The sequence below is a fragment of the Pelodiscus sinensis genome, chromosome 8, assembly GCF_052426305.1.
Source record: "Pelodiscus sinensis isolate ZL-2025 chromosome 8, ASM5242630v1, whole genome shotgun sequence".
Taxonomy (NCBI): domain Eukaryota; kingdom Metazoa; phylum Chordata; order Testudines; family Trionychidae; genus Pelodiscus; species Pelodiscus sinensis.
This window is the reverse complement of record NC_143059.1, coordinates 51,584,271-51,606,618: the sequence shown is the minus strand read 5'-3', so window position 1 is coordinate 51,606,618 and position 22,348 is coordinate 51,584,271.

The window sequence follows — 22,348 nt, the reverse complement described above, 5'->3', positions numbered from 1 at the left end:
TGCAACTAGTGAAAACACAGTATTTGCCCATCTCTGATTAGGTACCAGCTCATCAGGTGTTTCCTGGGTGAGTCCTCCTCTATCTATTCTCCAAAGAAACCAGTCAAGTCTTAAAACTGGATTAAAGCCAGGTATAGAAGTCAATATATGAATTTCTTCAACTTCCTACACTAGCAAACAGATTGTGCCTTTCAGACCCTGTGCTGTGCCAGAAGGCTTTCAAGGAGGTGACACTGTTCAAGTGTCAGCCCCAGGAAGCAGACTCCACCAGCATTCCTTTGGGAGCCCAGCAGGACCATGCTGTCAGCAGGAACACAGCTGTCCTTTTCCTGGATATAGCGTGCATTCATCTCTGTGCTCACCAGGCTCTAAGTAAAGTATAAAAGGCACTAGTAATAGGTCTTAGCCTTTTTTCTATCCTTTTCATTTTGGGAGACTGCTATTACCAATGATACTAGTATAACCCTTCTGCCGGGTAGGCCTGGCAGTAACCAGGGCTGGGTTCAATATCTTGGGGTCCATCTCACACAAAACCGGCTCGAGCTCCCACCCAGTAATCTGGGAAATTCACACACCCCTGAGTGCCTCTGAGAGGCAATGCTTCCCCACTCACAAGCACTGAGTCTGAGTGTAGAAAAGAAACATTTAATGAAATAGAGAGAGAGAAGTCATAAGGCATTAACTTGGGGAAAACACCACAGAGTTCATAACCCAAACATGAGCTAAGCCCCCCCCAGCCAAGAATCACCCGAAGTCCAAAGAGTCCAACACCCCAAAAGTCTCTGTCCCTGGTCCGTGCTACCCAGCATCCCAAAGTTCACCCGCAGGGTTTCACCTCCCAACCTGGGTAGAAATGCAGATGGGGGGGGAATAGATAGGAGGCACCTTACAACACTCCACCACGCTCCACCAGCTGTCTCGTCCCACGCCACTGGACGCTCCGTTGGTCGCCTGCCTCCGTTTCTCGCCTGCCACTGCTCCACACCACGCTGATGGTCGCCACGCCACGCTGCTGATCACCACTCCTTGCCTGCCACTGCTATGCACCACGCCGCTGGTCACCACTCCTCACCTGCCACCGCTCCACACCACACTGCTCTTTGCTGCGCCTCGCCTGCCGCCGCTCCTACTGGCCACATTATGCCACCAGCCAGTGACTGCCACCAGCCACTCTGCTGGTCACCACCACTTCACTGGCCGCAATGGGTCTTGCTCTCAGCCAAACCAGTGATTTCAGCTCTCAGTGATTTAAATTCTTTAGCCACCAGCTAGACTGACAAAGGAATCCAGCTTCCACTGGACTAGCAAAAGAAAAGACTTCTCAGAGAGTCTGCTTTAGGTCTGTCCTTAAAACAAAGAGGTATGTTGGGCCAATCTTATAGCTCACACCTGGCAGGTGTGAAGCAGGCTGACTCAAGCCCTTTAACCCTTCCCCCCAGCTCAGTTCACGCAACTCTGGAAGGGGGGAGGCTTGTTCCTCCAAGACCTCTTACCATGATGATGGTGTCTCTCCTGCAAGCACTGGTGGCATGTTTTACAGTTCCCACATTTAGGGGTAGCATAATTAGTGACCCCCACAACAGTCCCAAGTTATTTACAATTCTCCACATTCCATTCCAACACTGACCCTCCATCAGCCCTGGCTGAATGGGATTTACATAGCCACACCTCGGATTCTCTCCTGAGCTGTATTTACATATCAACAGTTAACTGTTAATTACCTTGCAGAGCTAAACAATTGTAGCGGGCACACCCACCCCTCCTTTTAGCTGGCTGATAGCAAGCAGCAGTTCAGCCCCTGCTTACACTAGTACAATGACTATACTCCTTCACTACATTGTTGCTGCCTACTGTAAAAAGATATAGGTGGTAGAGAAGACTCATACTAACTCTTAGGCCACATCTACACTGCACTGTAGTTCAAAAGAAGATATGCAATTTGAGTATGTATATTGCATATCTTATTTCAATCTTATTTCAAAATAGCTCATTTCATAATTTGGCACTGTCTACACCACACCAAATTTTGAAATAACCCGCTATTCTGAAATGTCCCTTACTCCTTGTGGAATGAGGTTTACAGGGACAGTGGAATAGTGAGCCCGAAATAACTAGCTTGCTGTGAAGACGCGGGATTGCCATTTCAGGATACTCTGGTATTCTGAAATAGCATTGCAATGTAGACATAGCCTTACTCTGGCATCTACACAAGACCAAAATTACTCTACTCCTAAATTTTTCTAAACTGAATCCTTAGTACTAACCATAAAAGAACAACAGTGCTACCAGTTGTATCTCATTGGAGTTCATTTATGTTGTTTATCTACCAATGACTATTTTAATATATATGGAATTAAATCTGTTCTTCCTTGCTTGTAATGAAATGGGATATGCATCATCCAAAAGGAATTGAAGTAGTTTAAAAATGAATTCTTCAAAAAGAAAAGAAAGCACAGGTATAGAATTCCAGAAATTAATGTATGTGAATTCTTAATATGTTTTCTAATGAGATCAGCATTTACAGCTATGAAAGATGTTCCAATGTAGGCTATGCAGCATTTCTGAACTGATCTTCAGAGGACTGCACAGAGCCAATAAACCATTAAGTAGCAATAAACACAAATTACCATGAATTCATGAATTGGTAATTTAGTTTCTTTTTGAGGGAATGATATGTTACTTTTTACTTCTAGGCATTTCATTAACTATTCAGTGGAATGGATTCATGTTCTTGCCTTCTTGAAACAAGAGCCCTTATTAAAAGAATCCTAACAAATGTCCTCTTTACACTGAGCCACTATCCCACGGTCTCCATCCATCATACTTAGTTTGGTGTTGCATCAGGTAAAAATAATAAGGTCGAGAGCAGTTCAGGTTATTTAAAATAGCCACAATATGAATACCTTATGCCACTTCTCTAGACTACAGTCACTGATATGGAGACAGAGAATACATCCAGGCAGAGGACATAACGAATTTCTTCCTTACCTGATGAGGCATATGCATGAGTGAAATCCCCATGCAGCATGTAAATAATGAGTCCTTGTCAGAGAGCAGAAGTATGAACATCATTGTGTATGATGACTGTAAAATGAGATCCATTTCTATGTTTATTGGTGTGCACTTTCCTTTTAAGGAAACAAATCTTTCTACACTTTTGATGCCCTTGGCACTTTGAATAAAACATGTGGGGATTGTATTCTCCAGAGAAGAACAGTTGTAAACATTCAAGCTACTTATCTATTTTTTTTAAAAAAGGAACATCACTCTTCTTTATCTATCTCTAGCTCTTAAGTGATTTAGTGAAAATAATCGTCATATTTAAGAGCTTTTCTGTCTTCTTGTAATGGAAAACTTTTTTCTGGAATCCTGATCAGTGTTTTGCCTGACTTGCTCATTTTAGATCCCTTCACAAAGTTTATCCTTAAAAAAAAAGAATTTACAGTTTATTATTTACCTTACTATGAACAGTGACTGTGTTTTGCATTCAGTGAACAAAGGACAGCTTTGTTGAAGTGTAAGGGAGAGCTATGCAAATGAAATTAGTAGAGGACTACTGTTTACAAAAAAAAAGAGGCAGTGATATCATGAGTTGGTTTTGTTCAATTTTTGATCATTGGGGAAAATTCTGGGTATAAAAATTCAGATCCTTCTTCTACCACTTACATTAGCTTGCTCTGAATTAATGTGATTTTTTCTTGATTTTAAATTGAATTTAATGCTCATGAAATGTACCAAACTGTGCAACCTTGGAGACTCAAGTCAAGTCAGTTCACAGAACAAGTAACAATTGGATTTGTTCATGTGAATTACCCTGCCTAAATGTTTTAACCTAATTCACTTAACTTTACGGAGGATGTCAGAGTGCAAGTGTCATCATTCATACAGTCTTTACCCTCTTTGCTAATAAGGGTGCAAATTACTCTGATAATTTTAGTGGTGTGGACACCTGATCAATAGAAACTGTATGTGGTCTGCGCATAAACCAAATAATTATCAGATGACAACAAGTGTACATAGAAAAAAGAATAACCTTTGACCTACAGAGGTGAAAGACTGCAAATCCAATAAACTTGTGTTAGCAGCTCACTAAGTCACATCAGGTTAAATACAGATAATTAAAAGAGCACTGTTAAATATTTTCCCCACTTCAATTTAAATAATTAAAGTTATGTAGAGTACAGTAACTGACAGTGTGCATCTCAATTAAAAAATTAAAAAGAAATTCGAAGAATATGAATATTTTCAGCAGGTGGAGTGAAATTCATTCCTGCATGGGGCTAGTACATGTCGTAGACTCCATTTTAGTCTTACCTAAACCCTGTAGTTTCCCTATGTCTTCTGCTAGCCCCTGTATATGAGACTGCACCTACATAGATTTCTTTTGTGTAAGATTTATGTTAAATTATGTGTTTAAAAAGTCAAATCTGAAACAATTTGTGCATTGTAATAAAACAATAATACAGAATAAGTAATAAATTTTGTAATAAACCAATGATTTTAAATGTGGGGGCAAGTGGTTTATTCTGTTTTATATATATTCTCTTGACATTATTTTGAATTAGACTAGAACCCAGTGCTACATTATCTTTTTAATCCTGCTGCCATCCTCTCCCCAACACCCACTCTTTTCTTATGCCATTCTCACCCACCAAAACCTTAGATCTCACAAATCACACAAGAGAGAGTTATTTCCCCAGAGTGTACATGTGAATGTGCCTGTGACGAGGTGGCCCAGCCCCGTACTCAAGCCCAGGGAAACCACCTGGCCCAGGGGGCAGAGAGGGCCCCACCCACACAGCCCTACTGGGCATGCTCCCAGGGGAGCCCAGGTACAAAAAGCTGCAGGCCTGCTCAGAAGGGGCAGACCATAGTCAGAGCTGGAACTAGCACTCACCCGCCTGGGGGCACTGACCGGACCTCCAGAGAGGGAGTCGCCAGGCCTGCTGAACACGCTACTGCCAGGCCCAAGCCAGGCTCGACCCCAACGGCGGAGCTGCCAGCCCCTGGCGACCCCGGCACTGGACTGACCACCGCTGACCCTGCTGACGTGGGAAGTGCCGCTACCGCCCCCCCACTCGCGCCGACAGTGGGACGGGACGGGGGAAGGGGAGGAAGCGACCCAGGGCAGGGAGCTGGAACGGCCCCTGAGGGCTCGGCGCATGGCGGGGAGGAGACCCCGCCGAGCCAGTGGTGGGAGCCGCCCGCCACTGATAGGGCCCTGGGTCGGGGACCGGTGGAGAGGGAGGGCCCGGGCCCCCCAACCCCTGCTGCCCTGAACCCCAGCGAGTGGGGGCTCGGCTAAGGACTGGGCTGGGAGGCCATATTTCCCCTAGTACAGGAGCAGTATACTTGAGACTAGGCCAGTGGGCCATATTTCCCCTAATAGAGGGACGTTACACAAGAGGACTAGGCCTGATAGGTCTGAATGATGTCCCGGACGGAGGCAGCAGCCCCAAACAAGAGGGGGCCCCCCAACAGCACCTGTAACTGATGGAACACTAGTACTGTGCTTTGTCAACAATCACTCTGTCCAAATGCCTTTGCTACCAAACTGAGCCTGTGGTTTTTCTTTATGAATAACATCCAGGCCTGCTGAATCAGCATGCTACCCCTTTGGCTCATGCAGCCAACACCAGAGATCCATGAAGAAGCAGCACTAGGAGCCTTAATAACATGTCACAGCACTAACAAGTTCCAGCCAACAAGAGTCAAAAAGCTAGATTCCACCCCCCCACACACACACACACACATCACCAGTTTAAATATGCTGCTCAGTCTGCAGTAAAAGTATACTGCCTTCTTCATCCATTTGTGTGAGAGGGAAGAGGGTTATGTATTTTGCCTACCTCAGGAACAAGGAATAGTTATTAAAAGTTAACAATTGCTGATAATCCTGTAATTAAATAAAATAACAGCTCTCCCTCAAGACTGTGGACAGAGGGGGGAAACAAAGAGAACTGCCTTTAGGCCAGGCAATTCAAAAGGGCCTGGGGTTCCCAGCTGCTCCTGCCACTAATACAGCAGTGATGGCAGTGGGAGTCCTGGGAGGTCCTTTAAATTGCTCCTGGAGCTAGGGATGCCAGATGGTTTAACAAAAAATACCTAATCCCCTCCCCCGCCCTCAAAAAAAAACACTGGGAAAAAATTCTGTTGAGCAATAAAAAGGGTGGGGGGAGAGACCAAAGTTCTTGAGGGGAAAAAAGGGGGCGCTTCGTCTTTAAATGTCCCTGCGCTCCTCACTCCTCTGCCCCCGCCAGACACGGCAGGGGAAAATTGTCCCCTCCGGGCTTCTGTCCAAGGGAAACAGGAAATACTGGACATTTCACATGTCTGGTATTTTCTGTTTGTTTGTTTTTACCAGACGGGGGTCCTGAATAACAGACAGTCTGAGCGAAACCCGGACACCTGGCAGCCCTACCTGGAGCCCAGGGCAGTGTGCTCCAGATGGCACTCAAGGGCTGATGGGGGTAGAAATACCTTCTGTCTGAGCCCTCCCCCGCTACATCCAGGAGCACAGAGATTCCCCACTCACTTTGCCCAGGGGCCTGGCAATTCTGTTGGCCTCCCTGCTTTTGTTACAGAAGAAGAATGCAGAATAAAGTCAGAGACAAAGACAGAGTTGCCATTGTGGAGCAGGTCCATAGGGCATATGTTTGCATACTTAGCTGCCACTTTCAGCATGACTTGAGCATGTTACTCTGCAGGCCATTGAACAAATGCACAATAAAACAGGATAGGAAGTAATCAGCAATATTGTCTAAGAGGAAGAGAGACTGTACATTAACCCTAATCTATTTCTGGTATAAGGCAGGTCCTGGATAAAGAGTGCATTTTTCTCCTTTTGGAAATATTTTTAGTGGGTGCATGAGTGAGATCACTGGACTTAAGGATTCTTTTCCACCACCAAAAATGACAAATGCCTCAATGTACTGTAGTAATAAAATAGGACATTGCAAACTGGGCTGAGTTTCAGGTTCATAAACCAACAAACCAGCTCATGACAGTTTTATCTGATTTCAAGTTCTGTACAAACACTCGGTACAACTCTTCTACAGGTCTGTATTTATCTTGTACCCTATGTTATCGTACCCTGTGTCTCAAACACCGCAACCCAAAAATGTTTTGGCTGAGAGCTTCAGCTCGTCTAGAATCTAGCATTAAACAAAGCCAGCCCTGCCGATTTCAGCTTAGTTCACAACAGGCCCAGAGAAGTCAATGAGCTGTCACTTTCTTACGTAAAACTCTCCATTGGTCCAATGACATTCATTAAACATTAAAAGGCAAAAAAAGTGGCAAGGGAAAAAAGTGTTCTTTTTTTTAGGATTCAAATGAAGAGTTACAACTGTTAAAAAGAGTCCCTATTTAATCAGAAAAATACATTAAGCGCTGGCTACACAAACATAAAAAAATGGATAATACATTATATCTTATGCATTACATAAACACAATACAGTGGAAAAAAAGAGAGAATAACACACGATGGATGACCTCAGTCTCAGGTCTGTAATTACCCACCTCCCTTATGCCACTCTGTATGTTCCAGAGGCTGATTTAAATACCGACTGATTGCCCTGATGAGGGAAAATGGCAAGTGTCCATTGAGCCAGGTATACTGGCTCTGTACCAACTCTACGTCCTAATCTCTAGCACATTATTGCCATAATTATTATGTCTATTGTGTTTGCCCCAAAAAGGAAGGACCCCATTGTGCTAGGTGCTATCTACACACAATGAAAGGATGGGCCCTGCCTCAAAGAAATTACTATCTATGGCTTCAGTTAAAGGGGTCCGACTAGAACCTACAGCTACAAGTTGAACCTCTCTAAACTGGGACTCTCTGGTCTGGCAACATCCATCGTCTGATAGGTCCACAGATGGAAGGCTGGCAGTTGGAAGCCCAGTGGTGGGGCTGCCCTGTGGTGATGAAATCAGGAGCCTGGCACCAGGGCTACCGCCTGGCAGCACAACTGCCCAGTGGGACCAAGAGGCAGAGGGGTTGCCATGGTGGGGCTGGGAGTCCTGCACACAGAGGGGCCAGCAACAATGAGAGTCAACCAAGAGGATGGTATCCAGGCCATGGTTGTGTTGCATAAATTGCTGGTTTCGTCCCCTTGGAGGCTAGTCTGATTTACCCCAAGAAGAGAGTCACACTTTCAGGCTGGGTCCAACTCAAGTTTATTGGTTGCAACCAAGGTACGGCTAAGGAACTCAATGTTCAAATCAGAGCCGACCCCCAACATCTCATAGGCAGGGGTTTTTATAGGGTTCACATCTTTCCTGGTTTAGGTGCCTTAACATGATAGGTTACTTCATCTTTGACATTTAGCATTCCTATAGGTCAGGTTAATTTTCCAAATGAGGTTAAATACAGTGCCTACTTGCTGAACAATGGGCAAGCCATACTTCCCTTTTTCCTTTCCTGCTTGAGCCGGTCACAAGTTTAAAGGATGTGGAATCTATCCATATCTCTACTTAACAGAAGACTGGTTTCACTTCCCCTCGTCTCCTTATTATAAGTTATTACCTGTGACAGGCCTTGACCTTTGTCATGTCTTACTCCTATACAAATAGCAAATATATCTAAGCATTAGCAATGTATGTATATTGTACGTGCCCCTCATAGGGGAATCAATGGCTCCGGGGGATTTGACTTCCCTTTTACACATCAGTTGGGCAGGGAAACCAGAAATGACCTCCCCTGGTCTATCAAAATTCCTCATCTGGGACTGGTCAGATCCAAGGGTACCAGACCAGGGAGGTCTTTGCAGTCTAATTATTCCCAAGGTGCCAGAATGTCCTGTTGGTGCTGTTGAGATGCCATTTAGAAACACTGTAAACTGTTCTAAATTGTGGAGGGAGCCCAGGTGGCCGCAGCGAATCCCAGAATCGAGGGGATGAGATGGTAAGGGGGCACAAAACCATCTCTATGCCTCCTCTTCCTCAGGTCCTGCACCAAGCACAGATTGATGAAATCTGAGAACTGGTCCCAGACTGTTGTGAAAGGAAAGGGAACACGATACCAAGAAGGTATCTGAACAGGGAGAATGTTCTGTATTACTGAAAAATGGCTGGTATAATCTATATTTATGGCCCTACCAAATTCACAGTTATGAAAAATGCATCATGGACTGTGAAATGGGGTCTCCTCCATGAATCTGGTCTTTTGTGTGCTTATACCCTATACTATACAGGTTTCTGGGAGGAGACCGGAGATTCTTATATTGGGGGCTCTGATCCAAAAGGGAGTTGCAAGGGGGTTGAAAGATTATTTTAGAGGATTTACATTATTGTCACTTTTACTTCTGTGCTGCCTTCAGAGCTGGGCACTTACCCAACATCTGACACTCTGCTGCTGCCCAGTTCTGAAGACAATGTCCCACCAGCCAGAGCTGTCTCTAGGGAGAGAGGGAAACCGGGTCTCCAATTGGCTGGGGGAGGGGGCCTTTCTGGATCCACCCAGACCCTGCCCAATGTCCCCACTTCTTCTCACTCCTACCTTGCTTCTTCCCATCCAGTTACACCACTCCCCCAAGCACACTCTCCCTTGCTCCCCCCAGCACCTCCTGATGCTGCAAAACAGCTGATCCATGGTAAGTGGTAGGCAGCAGGAGGAAGGAAGGGAAGGAGAGAGGGAGGGAAAGGTGTTGATCTGCAAGGCCTGCCCATGGCAGTAGACACTTGGGGGAGGGAGATGCATTGACAGGGTCTTCCTGATGGGTGCTGATCACCCACCATTTTTTTCCAACAGTGCTCCAGGCCTGGCGCAACCATGGAGTCAGCATCTATGGCTGCCGCTGCCAGAGGCTGAGCCGAAGCCTTGCATGACATATGCACACTGAAGCACACAGCCCCCTAAAGCACAGGACCTGGAGCACTCAACTCGATTCACCTTACCCAAAGGACAACACTGCTGCCAGCTGCAGTGTAGAGGTAAGGGTGGCAATACCGTACCATGTCCTTATTTTTGCACTGCTGCTGGTGGTGGCTCTGCCTTCAGGACTGGGATCCAAATCAGCAGTTGCCACTCTCCAGCTGTTCAGCTCTGAAGGCAGCGTTGCTGCCAGTAGCAGTGCAGAAGAAAGGGTAGCAGTACTGCAACACCTCTACAATAATCATGAGACCTTCCCAAAACTCCTTTTTGGGTCAGGACTCTACAATTACACCATGACATTTTAGATTTAAATAACTGAAATCATGAAAGTTCTGATTTTTAAAATCCTAGGACCATGAAATTAAGCAGAATATACCATGAATTTGGTAGGATGCTATCTATATTAAATGTAAAAGATCTGTTTGATTGTATATTGGGTGGACTATTAATTGGCATATTGAACTAGAAGGGCTGCCAGGACTGCTTGTAGACATTTAGCTTACTAGATCTTGCAAGAGCAATTTAATTAAAAATTAATTTGGTATTTCTTGTAGTAACATTAATCATGACAACTTTATTTAGTATAAAGCTGGATGGGAATATTAAATCCATTTTAGTTTCATTGTCATTTAACAATGAAATAAAGCACCAACATTTAAAACTTTTTTGTATTTGTGGTTGTGCATGAATATAAAATACATTGCATATTTAAATAATGAGAAAATGAAGCATGCAGACATTAAAGCATGCACCCTGCTTTGATATCTCCCATATATATATTTTACTATCATAAGATAATATTTAAAGTTATATTTTAATGATTGTCATACAAGACCCAGTTTGTTTTGTGTGTCCCCAGTTTTTACTAATAATACAAATGCTTCTACAAAAAACCTTTTATATTCTCCATTGACAAGACATAAATTCTCTGTGTTCTATATTATAGGGCTACGTCTAGACTGGCATGAATTTCCGAAAATGCTTTTAATGGAAAAGTTTTCCGTTAAAAGCATTTTCGGAAAAGCACATCTAGATTGGCAGGATGCTTTTCCGCAAAGCACTTTTTGCGGAAAAGCGTCTGTGGCCAATCTAGATGCGGTTTTCCGCAAAAAAGCCCCGATCGCCATTTTTGCGGAAAAAGACTTTTGCCCAAATGGGAACAGCATAGTTTTTCCGGAAAATCACTGAGAATCTTACATGAGATCGTCAGTGCTTTTCCGGAAATTCAAACGGCCAGTGTAGACAGCTGGCAAGTTTTTCTGCAAAATCATCTGATTTTGCAGAAAAACTTGCCAATCTAGACACAGCCTAGGAGTATAGGACAAGTAGTTGGCCTAAGTGTACATCATGGAACAACTACATTTGCACACATAGGGTACTGCTAGATTGCGGGGGGGAGGGAGGTTGGGGAAACCTCCGGTATCCCGAAAAAGCTCTGTCTTGTCCAGGGAACACGTTTGCTCTTCTGCTTTTCTTTGCAGAAGAGCAAACACACTCTTTCAGAAGCCCCTGTATTCCTCATTCTATGTGTATTCCTCAGTCTAGATGGGCCAAATGTTGGAAAAGCCTCTTCCAACAAAAGTATTGGAAAAAGCTACACAATATGCGGAGCGCATTTTATATAGCTTTTTCCGACAAACAGATGTAGTCTAGATGTACCCATAGGGTTACTAAGACACAAAGGATGGGAGAACTAGCTTACTGCTATTATAAATGTATATATGAAGCATGCTGCTGATGCCTTGTTTAAAATAGTTTTTAAAACACTGGGATATCAATATATCTGTAAAAGAAAAGAAGATGAGAAGAGGAGCAGGAATGACAAATGACAGAAGGAAATAATGCGGAGAGGGATAAGTTATTATGTTAGGCTACCTCATTTCAAGTTACTCGATTGATAGAAGAAAATCAGGAGTTAGACAAGATAATATAAATGCGATACTTGAGCCCATTAATCAGATTAAGTAACATGAGGAGTTCCATGGACCTTATAGGCTGAAAGAATAAAGCATCACAAATGTAGCTGGAAATTGGACTGGAAATTGTATTACAACAGTGGGTTGTTATAGGGGGGGAAATCAGTGACTAAAGAACATATTGTAGAAATCAATGCTGATTACATAAAGCACTGGCCATGAATGCTTTAGAGAGATAAGAGAGCAATGACCCTGAGGTAAATATGCTTCACCCAGTCAGAACATATGGTACTTGTTCAAAATTCAAGCTGCTTTTCCCAACTGATGGGCAGTGAATAATCCCACTTTCTGTTCACATTTGTGATGCCATAGGCATCGCACCGCACTTTGGAGATACGCAGGTTCAAAGCATGTTAACTGTGCTCACATTAGCATTGTGTGTGATGCAGCTGGTTAGATCTCAATCCTTTACTTGATGGATAATGTGATGACTGCTGAGCCTGCACAGAACCCCATTGAGCTCGGGGTGGTTCCCCACAGGAGCAGCAGTCTGCTCAACACACTCTCAGTTACAGGACTGGGACATTAGTATGCCACACACTAGGAAACACATTTAGCAGCTGGGGTAAGTCCTGAAGCACAACTAACTTAAAGGATCAGAAAGGGATTTTTCTCTTTGAGCCCAGTAATGAAGGTAGCCTCTCTAGAAATGGATCCAAGTCATACATTTGCTATCTAGTTCCCAATCCTCCAACCCTTCCCCCCCCAATCTGGTGGGCATTTGGAACCATTGTAGTAGTTCGGGCCCATCTCCAATTGTCTGGAGAGTGGATCACTTGCAAACATTTTAAAAATGTCATTTCATTCATTGCTTGGCCTCCTTCTATTATCATTAGCTCACAGCCAAAGAGGTGCTTATGGCATAATATATTTTACCATATATTGTAGGGATAACATATTAATGTATTGAAAATGATTCCTCCAAATGGAAGTGACTCCCCATAATTTGTTCCCCACAACTTAGTGTTTAGATTTATTATTAATTCTTCTTATTATTATTATTTGTTAAGATTGTTAATGTTTACATTTATTATTATTATTGTCCCTTTAGAATATAATGTATTAGGTCATGTAACTTAGAACTGTTAAGAATATAATCCTATGTAGCCAGAAACAGCCCCCTCCCCCCCTCTGTGCTCCAGGGCATGCTCAAGCTTGTGCAAGGGGCTGCTTGAAATTGACATTGCAGAGATACATTGTAACAATGCATTGTCAAGCCACTAACTCTGCTATGGGAGCCAAGCCCTGTAATTGACTAAGGGCATTGTTACTTAATTGAAGCCTGTTCTCTTTAAAACATTGTAACTTTATTCAGCACTCAGAGAATGTTTTAAGCAATACCACCCAGAAACTTTCTGTAACTACAACTTTTATTATTATACAAAATACTGTATGAATGTATGAGAGAGTGCTTGGATGATGAATGAATGGCTCTGAGAGGTGCCAGCCTGAGAATACAGCAACAAAGGGCTGAAGAAGGCGTCAGGTGCCAGTGCAACCAAAAGGTGTCAAGTGGAGAAACTGGAGGTCCACCCGATGAGATCACTGATGAGCACCTGGCAGCCACCCTGGAGACATCAGCATGATACAGCAATTTCCATAGACTGGCATAGGAAGAAATTCCTATAAGAACTGGACTAAAAAACTATGGAATCAGAGTCCAAGGTTCTGCTGCCAGCCTACCAGGAGCTTCAGATGCGCAGCTGATCAGGACTTCGCTCCCCACTACCATCACTTGTGTACAGAGTACCTGGCCAGTATTCTGTCACAAGCAACTTCCAGGCTGGTAACTATACACAGAACTTGAATGAATGGATGTATGAATGAATGGTTATATATATATATATATACACAAGTGTATAAGGGTTAAGTAGTGATAGGAATAAGTAGTTAAACAACGTTGTTTGCTTCTATCTTCTCTTTATTTTTTATTATTATCTTTACAATAAATGTGGCTTTTTGCCTTATCCCCCTCATAAGATCCTGCTTGCTTTTATTTGGTACAACAATATTTCATATACTGCATGTCAGATTTTTTAAATCTTTTAAACTTGGGTTGGGTGTGTGGGTGGGTGAACTGGTTGAAGAAATAAGAACAGATTAGACTACACCCATTTATTCTCCAAGACAGAATCCAATTCGTATGTTTAACAGTTTTAAAATTAATATATTTAAAGTTCAGCCCCTGTATCTATTTCTGCTTTTTTCTTCTCTTGCCTCTGAGCTGGCAAAAATTCTATAAATCTATCTTAACCATCCTTTCAACCCATTTCTAATACTTTAAACATGTTTTTAAAAACAGTCGCATTCATTGCCACAGAATATCATCTTGAAGCACAGAGCTTTGTAGGGCTCTTTTTAAAAAAATGATTACATGTTTACAAGGATAAGAAGAACATCAGAAAGTACATTAGATGGGGGGGGGGGGGAACTTATGGATATAATATAAATCCTCATGCAACCAAATAGTAATTGAGAAGAGGAGGGATCAGAAAGAACAAGATACTCCATAATTGTGTACACTAGGGATTCCTGCACCACCTTCAGAAGCACTTGGTACCTGCACTGTCAGAAAGGCTGTTGGACTAGGTGCACCACTGGTACGGAATGACAATGCATTTGTACTGATTAGAAAAAAGTATTCCTTTTGATCACTGTATCATGTAAAGCAAAGGTCTCTTAAATAAGAAATAAAATAATGGGAGGACTAAAATAAAGGGCATTCAAATTAATATAATTCCATTCCTACTTACTTAATCTTCAATTCGGCAAGGTATTTAAGCACATACTTAACTAACGTTATTTTGAAATAACACAGTCTGTGTCTACACAGCAGGCAGTTATTTCAATATAATGAGGAGTAAGGGAAGTAGGAAGAAGAGTGTTCTATTTTGAAATAAGTGCTGTGTATACAGCATCAAAAGTCGAAATAAGCTATGCAATTGATGTAGCTCAATTTATGTAGCTTATTTTGAGTTAAGCCCTGCTGTGTAGACATACCCTTAATATCATACTCACTGCTTTCATTCTCATTCATGCATCATACCCCTACATGCAAAATTATAAATATAGGGATGCTGTCTGAACATAATTAAGTACTTTATAATAATGCAGTGACAGATTAGGTAAAATATGCTGGATAACCACTGTGAGCTCTAACGTAACAAAGTGATAGAACAAAACCAGTAATCAATTAAATAGAATAAGGGCTATGCAATTCTTTTGGGATAATAAAAATATGCAATATAGATTTACAATAACACATACTTCACTGAAGCAGGTGGAGAATTAGGCAATAGGATCAATGGACAATTAAAGGAAGAGCGATGTTTAGGAGCATTTTAAATGCCCATATCATATTATCACTGACAAGGCAGAAGTGTTGATAAATGGAGCTACAGGAAACTGTGGGACTATATTCCCATTAGAGAGACAAGGTGAGTGAAGTAATCTCTCTTACTGAACCAACTTCTATTAGTAAAAGAGAAAGCTCATCTCTCTCACCGACAGAAGTTGGTGCTATAAAATACATTACCTCACCTACCTTGTGTCTCTAATATCCTGGGATCAACGCAGCTACATCACTGCTGCATATGTTCCTAATAGATATTCAGGTTTAACACCCTGATTAAGGAGAATGAGGATTGCAGGAAGCCTGAGTATTAAGCCATTAGTATGGACCGTTAACTAAAGGCTCAGAAAAATGGATCTTTTTTCTCTGTATAAGCAAGAGTAGTACCAAGGGTTATTTTTAAATTACAGCATACTGGCCCAAAGAGACAAACGTACTGAGCTCCAGAAAACAGTACATAAATGAACAGATGCTACACACAGGACCAAACCCTGTGATTGGTCAGTATCAGACCGCCCTCCCCCCCCAGGATGATCATTTTTTCGTAGCATTCAGTATGTATTGAATTGTTTGATATACAGTGAGATGATTGAACAAGCTGTGATGCTATAATAGGCACAATTCTGCAGTCCTGACAAAGGTAAGACTCCGATTTTCTATAGAACTATGCTCAACAGTCAAAAACAACTTATAGACTCATAGACTTTAAGGTCAGAAGGCACCATTATGATCATCTAGTCTGACCCCCTGCACAATGCAGGCCACAGAATCTCACCCACCCACTCCTGGAATAATCCTCTCACCTATATCTCAGATATTGAACTCCTCAGATGATGGTTTAAAGACCCCAAGATGCAGAGAATCCTCCAGCAAGTGATCCATGCCCCATGCTACAGAGGAAGGCAAAAAACCTCCAGGGCCTCAGCCAATCTACCCCGGAGGAAAAGTCCTTCCCGACCCCAAATATGGCAATCAGCTGAACCCTGAGCATGGGGGCAAGATTCACCAGCCAGACACCCAGGAAAAGTTCTCTATAGTAACTCCTATCATCCCACCATTGGCCTATTTACCACCGATAGTGAAAGGTCAATTAGTTTCCAAGATCATGATATCCCATCAAACCATCCCCTTCATAAACCCATCTAGCTTAATCTTAAAGCCAGATAGGTCTGCATTCAGCCGAATAGAGTGGAAACTCTCTCAGATCCAAAGCCAGTCATCTGAAAAAGTGAGCTGTGCCCACTAAAGCTTATGATACCATCTACATGTTTTGTTAGTCTTTAAAGTGCTACCAGACTATTTGTTGTTTTTTAAGTAATTTAGGAGTCTTGGTAACAGCACCTTAAAGGCTAACAAAAAATGTAGACGGTATCATGAGCTTTCATAAGCACAACCCACTTCGTCAGATGAATGGAGTTAAGGGATCTAGATTGCAAAATAAATAGCAGATAAAGAGAGGAGATAGGAATGGACAGAGAAGGAAAAAAATGGGGAAAAAATGGTCCATTAGAGTGTCCATGGTAAATGAAGCTGACAGAGTGGGTTCTAAGTACTCTTAAATACCCATTGTTTGGCTTTTTGTGTCATTAGGATATGGAATGTAGCGAGCAATCCAGTTACTGTCTTTGTTTAAGCCCCTATTGCTGGTATCAAACTTGTAAATGAAATTAAGTTCCGCAGCTTCCCTTTCAAGCTGTTTTGTTTAATTGGCTTGTAATATGGTAACTTTGAGATTCATTAATGAGTGCCCTGGCAAGTTAAAATGTTCCCCCACAGGTTTCTGGTTGTTACTTTTTCGAATATCTGATTTGAATTCATTAATCCTTTGTCATAGAGACTGCCCAGTTTGGCTAATATACATGGCAGAGAGGCATTGCTGGCACTTGTTGGCATAGATCACATTGGTGAATGTGCAGTTATATGAGCCTCTGATGTGGTTGTTTATGTGGTTAGATCATGTGTGACAGACTAACAAGGCTACACCTCTGACACAATAAAAGAAAAATAGTGCATCTTGAAGATAATTAGAGATGTTAACTTAGGGCTGGATTGAATGGTCAGAACAGACAAAACAATAAAAACACGGGGGAACAAATGTATCTGTTCATCTACTGGCAACATATAGAATGAGAGTTTGTAAAGAAATATTGACAACTTTTGAAAAATTGTACATTGTTTTCTAAAATCTAGATTAAGGCTGATACCTTTGTAGACCTCTTACTAAAGGTGCCACTGCTTATTTTCTGGAAAGACCCTGTGTGCTGCAATCCAGCCTTAAAGACTACAATTCCCATGAGCCCTTGGGAAAAACAGGAAGGCAGTGACTCTTGTGTGGGAGATCTGAGTCTCTCTACCTGTGTGGAGGAAGACTCAGCAGTCTGTGGACTCATCCCTCTGTTTTTGGAGCAGAACGGGAGCTAGGCTGCTGTGGAGGAGTTTGATCCAGTTTGGGAGCTATGATGTGGCATTAACAGACTGGGACAGCGAGCCTTTGGAACTGGGATCTAGCAGGCTGCTTCTGATTGCCCTAGAGGGGAGGTCCTTTGGCTGTACTTGTGTCTAGAAGCTACTCTGCATCCAGCACACAGAAGGGACTGTGAGTAACTGGGCATCTTTGGGGAAATGCTGCCTGGGACAGACCTCAGAGATACAGACTAACTCTGGGTTCAAAGAGAGGCAGAGAGGCCATTCCAGTGAACCAGAGTGTGACAGGGTGAGGCAACCCCGCACTAAAGGTGCCCCCCTCAGCGAGGCCGAGAAAAGCGGCATGGCTTTTCCCGCCGCTGCCGAGGACGCGGTCGGCGGAGTAGCCGGGACGCGCCGCTTGGCAGGCGGTTTAGCCAGCACAGCCCTGAGCAGCAGGGGGGGTGACGGGGTGAGGCAACCCCGCACCGAGGGTGCCCCCCCCAGCAGGGCAGAAAGGAGCACCGCGGCTTTTCTCGCCACCACTGGGGATGCGGTCGGCGGGGTAGCCGGGACGCACCGCCCAGCAGGCGGCTCCACGAACGCGGTCCCGAGCACATTACCCACTGCTCCTGGAGGCAAGGAGGACACCGGGGGTGAGTAGAGACAGCTGGGGAGGAGAAGCTGGAACTGCGGGTGAATGCAGGTGCAGGTGCTCTGGATGGGCGGGGGCGTCATCCTCCCCAGGTATAAAACCAGCAGAGGCAGAGGAAGAGGGGGAGGCAAGGAGGAGGACGTCGGAGGAAGGGACTGAGAGTCACGAGGAGGCAGTGGGACAAGCCGGCCGGTGAGCGGACGAGCAAGGGCATGAGGAAGCAGCCCAGGGCGGGTGTATTGGAGCCTGGGGGCTGATGCATTGCGGCTCCGTGCCCCATCAGCCAGGTTTGGGGAGAGAGGAGCGTCTCCCCCGCCTTAGGGCCCTGGGCTGGGGTGTGGAGAGAGGGAGGGCCCGGACCCCCCTCACCTCCTCGCTTGAGGGATCGTCTGGGCGGCTGAAGAGAGGGTGGCCAGGCGCCGCTTCACGGAGACCGGGACCATCCAGGACGGCAACCGGGGCAGCGGGGCTGCCCAGGGCGGGGTGAGCCTGTGGACCCCGTAACACAGAGCTTCTGCATAGCTTGGACCCACATACACCCTACCTACAGAGAATCTCCATTACAGCTGAAGTTCTTCAAGCGCGCCCACGCAAGCAAGTGTCTGGGACTCTAAGTCCAGGACTCTGAGTCCAGGGGTGTGCACACTGGGGTGGGATAAATATTAGCAGCTAGATAAGTTCCTTTTACTTGTGTACTTTGTTAATTGATGTTATTCACTGTTAATTTGTTAAAGCCTGTTTCTTTAAGTAAAGGTTGTTCATTCTAATGCAATCTATTAGATGTATATTATTTATGATTTGTAATTGTTGTTCTGGAGTTAGATCCAGTTTATTGCTGGAATAAGTTTATTCCTGGAGGCTCCCAAGGCACAACAGTGTGTACAGGGCCAGCCAATGCCCTGCCACTGTACATTATTTATGAGTAAGGGACTGCAGCAAGGGAGTGGATAGGTTTTCCCCAACCAAACAACATCACCACTGGGATACTCATGATCTCCTTTTATGTCAAGACCATCAGGCACCCCGGCACACCTGTGAGTGTAACCTGCTCCCGAGTAACCCGGGGAGGAAAAAGGGGGTTACACCTTGATTAGCTATATACTAGATAATTAAAAATAGGGGGATATTTTAAAAGGCACAAGGGGGAGTTAATCATCTATTATGCCTTTTGCTCTTTACATAAAAATAATATAAAGGAAGCACATTGGCATTCTGAGGTCCATATAACTGTGTTTACTGAATATAAACAACACTGCTGTTCTGGTTGAGTTCTAACAGTGAGCTAAAGACAGGCTATGGCTACACTATGGCATTTTTGTGGAAGAGGAAATTCAAATGAAGCACTGATTTGCAAATCTCGTGCTCTCATTTTCCTATTCTCTTCCAATCCTTTTTGCAGAAGAGGTTTTTGCGAAAAAAACCCCACAGTGTAGACAGGGCCATTTTTTACAAAAAAATCCACCCTTTTGCGCAAGTTCCCTTATTCCTCAAAAAATGAGGTTTACAGGATCTTGTGCAAAAGGGATTTTTTTTTGCAAAAAATAGCCCCATCTACACTGTCGTTTTTTTCACAAAAACCTCTTCCGCAAAAAGGAAGAGAATATGCAAATGAGAGTGCGAGATTTGCAAATCAGAGCTTCATTTGCATTTCCTCTTCTGCAAAGATGCCATAGTGTAGACATAGCCGCAGAGAACATGGCTAGCTGACTCAACTATTTAAAGCAAGGGTTCTCTACCAGGAGTATACATAACCCTGTGGTCTCAGGGGAGGAACATCAATTCATCTAGATATTTGCCCAGTTTTACAACAGGCTACATAAAACACTAGCAAAGTCAGTACAAAGTAAATTCAAATTTCATACAGTCCATAACTTGTTTAGATTTCTCTATACAGAGAAATATAAGTATAATATTTATATTCCAATTGATTTATTTTATAATAATATGGTAAAAATAAGAACATAAACCATTTTTTTAGTAATAATACACTCTGACACTTACATATTTTTATGTTTGATTTTGTAAGCAAGTAGTTTTTAATTGAGTTGAAATGTGAGGGGGGATGGAAGACAAATCAGACACCTGAAAAAATTCTTTCAATTAAAAACTACTTGCTTACAAAATTGCTTATCCAGAATTGACCCAGAATTGCTTATCCAGTATTTTCACCTCCTGTCTGGTAAAAAAAAATTCAGAAAATACCGGACACCTAAAATGTCCGGTATTTTCTGATTTTTTTCCCCTGTCAGGAGGCAAAAATACCGGACACCTGGCAACCCTACACACACTCAACAACCGGTCCCAGCCTCTGGCCCTTCCCCGGGCTCCCCGGACCTCCTGCTTACCTCATTCTGCAAGAGAGCTGTCTTCTGGCTCCAATCAGGAAAACAAGATGGCCGCCAGCAAAAAAGCCTCAAAGGCTTTTCTTAAAGGGGCATGCTGGTGTTTTTGGTTTAATAACTCTCAGGATACTTTTTCTTTTTTCCTGAACAACTCTGGTCTCCCTCTTCCCCCCTCCCCCAACAGAATTTTTTCCCAGTGTTGCTGTTTTTTGGGGGGGGGGGTGGTTGTTTGATATTTTTAGTTAAGCCATCTGGCAATCCTAGAAAGGACTACAGTAGGCTGAAAAAATTGAGCAAGTGATTTAAAGGGATAGTACTCCAGTCCTATACAGTATATTGAACTGCCCTTCCAGTATGTCTACACTGCAGTTGTCTCAGCTAGCATGCTAAAAACAGCATGTGGTGCATGAGCAGTGGTTCGAGCTTGATGATGGAGTCCAGCCTTGCCTGACTGGGTATGTATGCAGGTGGCTAGCCTGAGTTGCAGAGGCCACACTGCTATGTTGTTATTTGTAGTGGTTCAACAGGACTAGTTTGTGTTTGTATCCCTGCTGGGAATCATCATCCCAGCTGAAGTGTCAACATACCCTGAATTACTGTAAAGGTAAAAAAAGATCAGAAAAGTCACCAGCGTATTACTTTCAAAATTACAAACACAAATAGAACAACGTGCTACAAGTTGAGCCTGAGAAGTGCTTTATTACCCTATTTGCTACACTACGGCACTTGCCTTCCATTTGCATACAGTTCGACACCTAACTTCTATTGGCATAAGACTCCTTTAGAGTCTTTGAAAATCTTCTTCAGAGCATAACAAATATTTGAAAGGCAGTGCGGTAGTAAGGCTCCAGTCCTGCAACTGGATCCCCACAGGCAGATCTTGGAATGTGCAGGGAGCCCCATTGACTTCAATTCAGGCAGAACTGGAATTAAGTTTGTCTTAGGAAAAATAACAGGGAAGATAAGCATGTGCTGGTCGTTATCACTGGTGTGTTTCAAGTGCCAGACAATTTTCTACTATCCGGGATCCCAAGTGGCTTGTCATTATATATATTATTGTCCACCGATTTCATTTTGATACAAAATTCATTGTTTTTCTACAGCACAGCTACATGGCCTCATCACCAAATAGTGCTAGGTAATGAAGGCCTTCCAGCAGAGCTCATATATAAGGGCAGAAGAGAGGCCAATGATATCGTCAGTGAGTACTTTAAACCCAGAGAAATGTTGCACATGTATAAGCAGCCCTGTGAGACTAGTGATCAGTTCCCAAGAGAATCTGTGATATAAATCATTTACACTTTAAAAATGTATTTCCATGCTCTGGAAGGAATCATAAAAGCACATTATAAAAAACTGACACACTTAATTACATGCACTCCCAAATTAAGCTAGACACTGCCAGGGAAAATACACACTACCACCACACATTACAACAATGCTGAACAGCTGAAAATGTTAGTAAGACTCCACAGTCAAAATGATTAAGAAGAAATGGGATGAATATTTACTCTCTTTAAAAAGTGAAATGCAAAAACAAAACAAAACAAAACCACATATCTAAAAACAAAATGTGATCTAACTTATAAAACAGAAGTCCTTAAATATGCATGTCTTTAATATTGACATTTTTGTCCTATTTACTTGAAGCTGCATTGGAAAGGTGGAATGTAGATATAACCACAATCAGTATTTCTACTTAACTGTAACATGCTTGTTTTAGTCAGAAAGACTATGATTAAACAT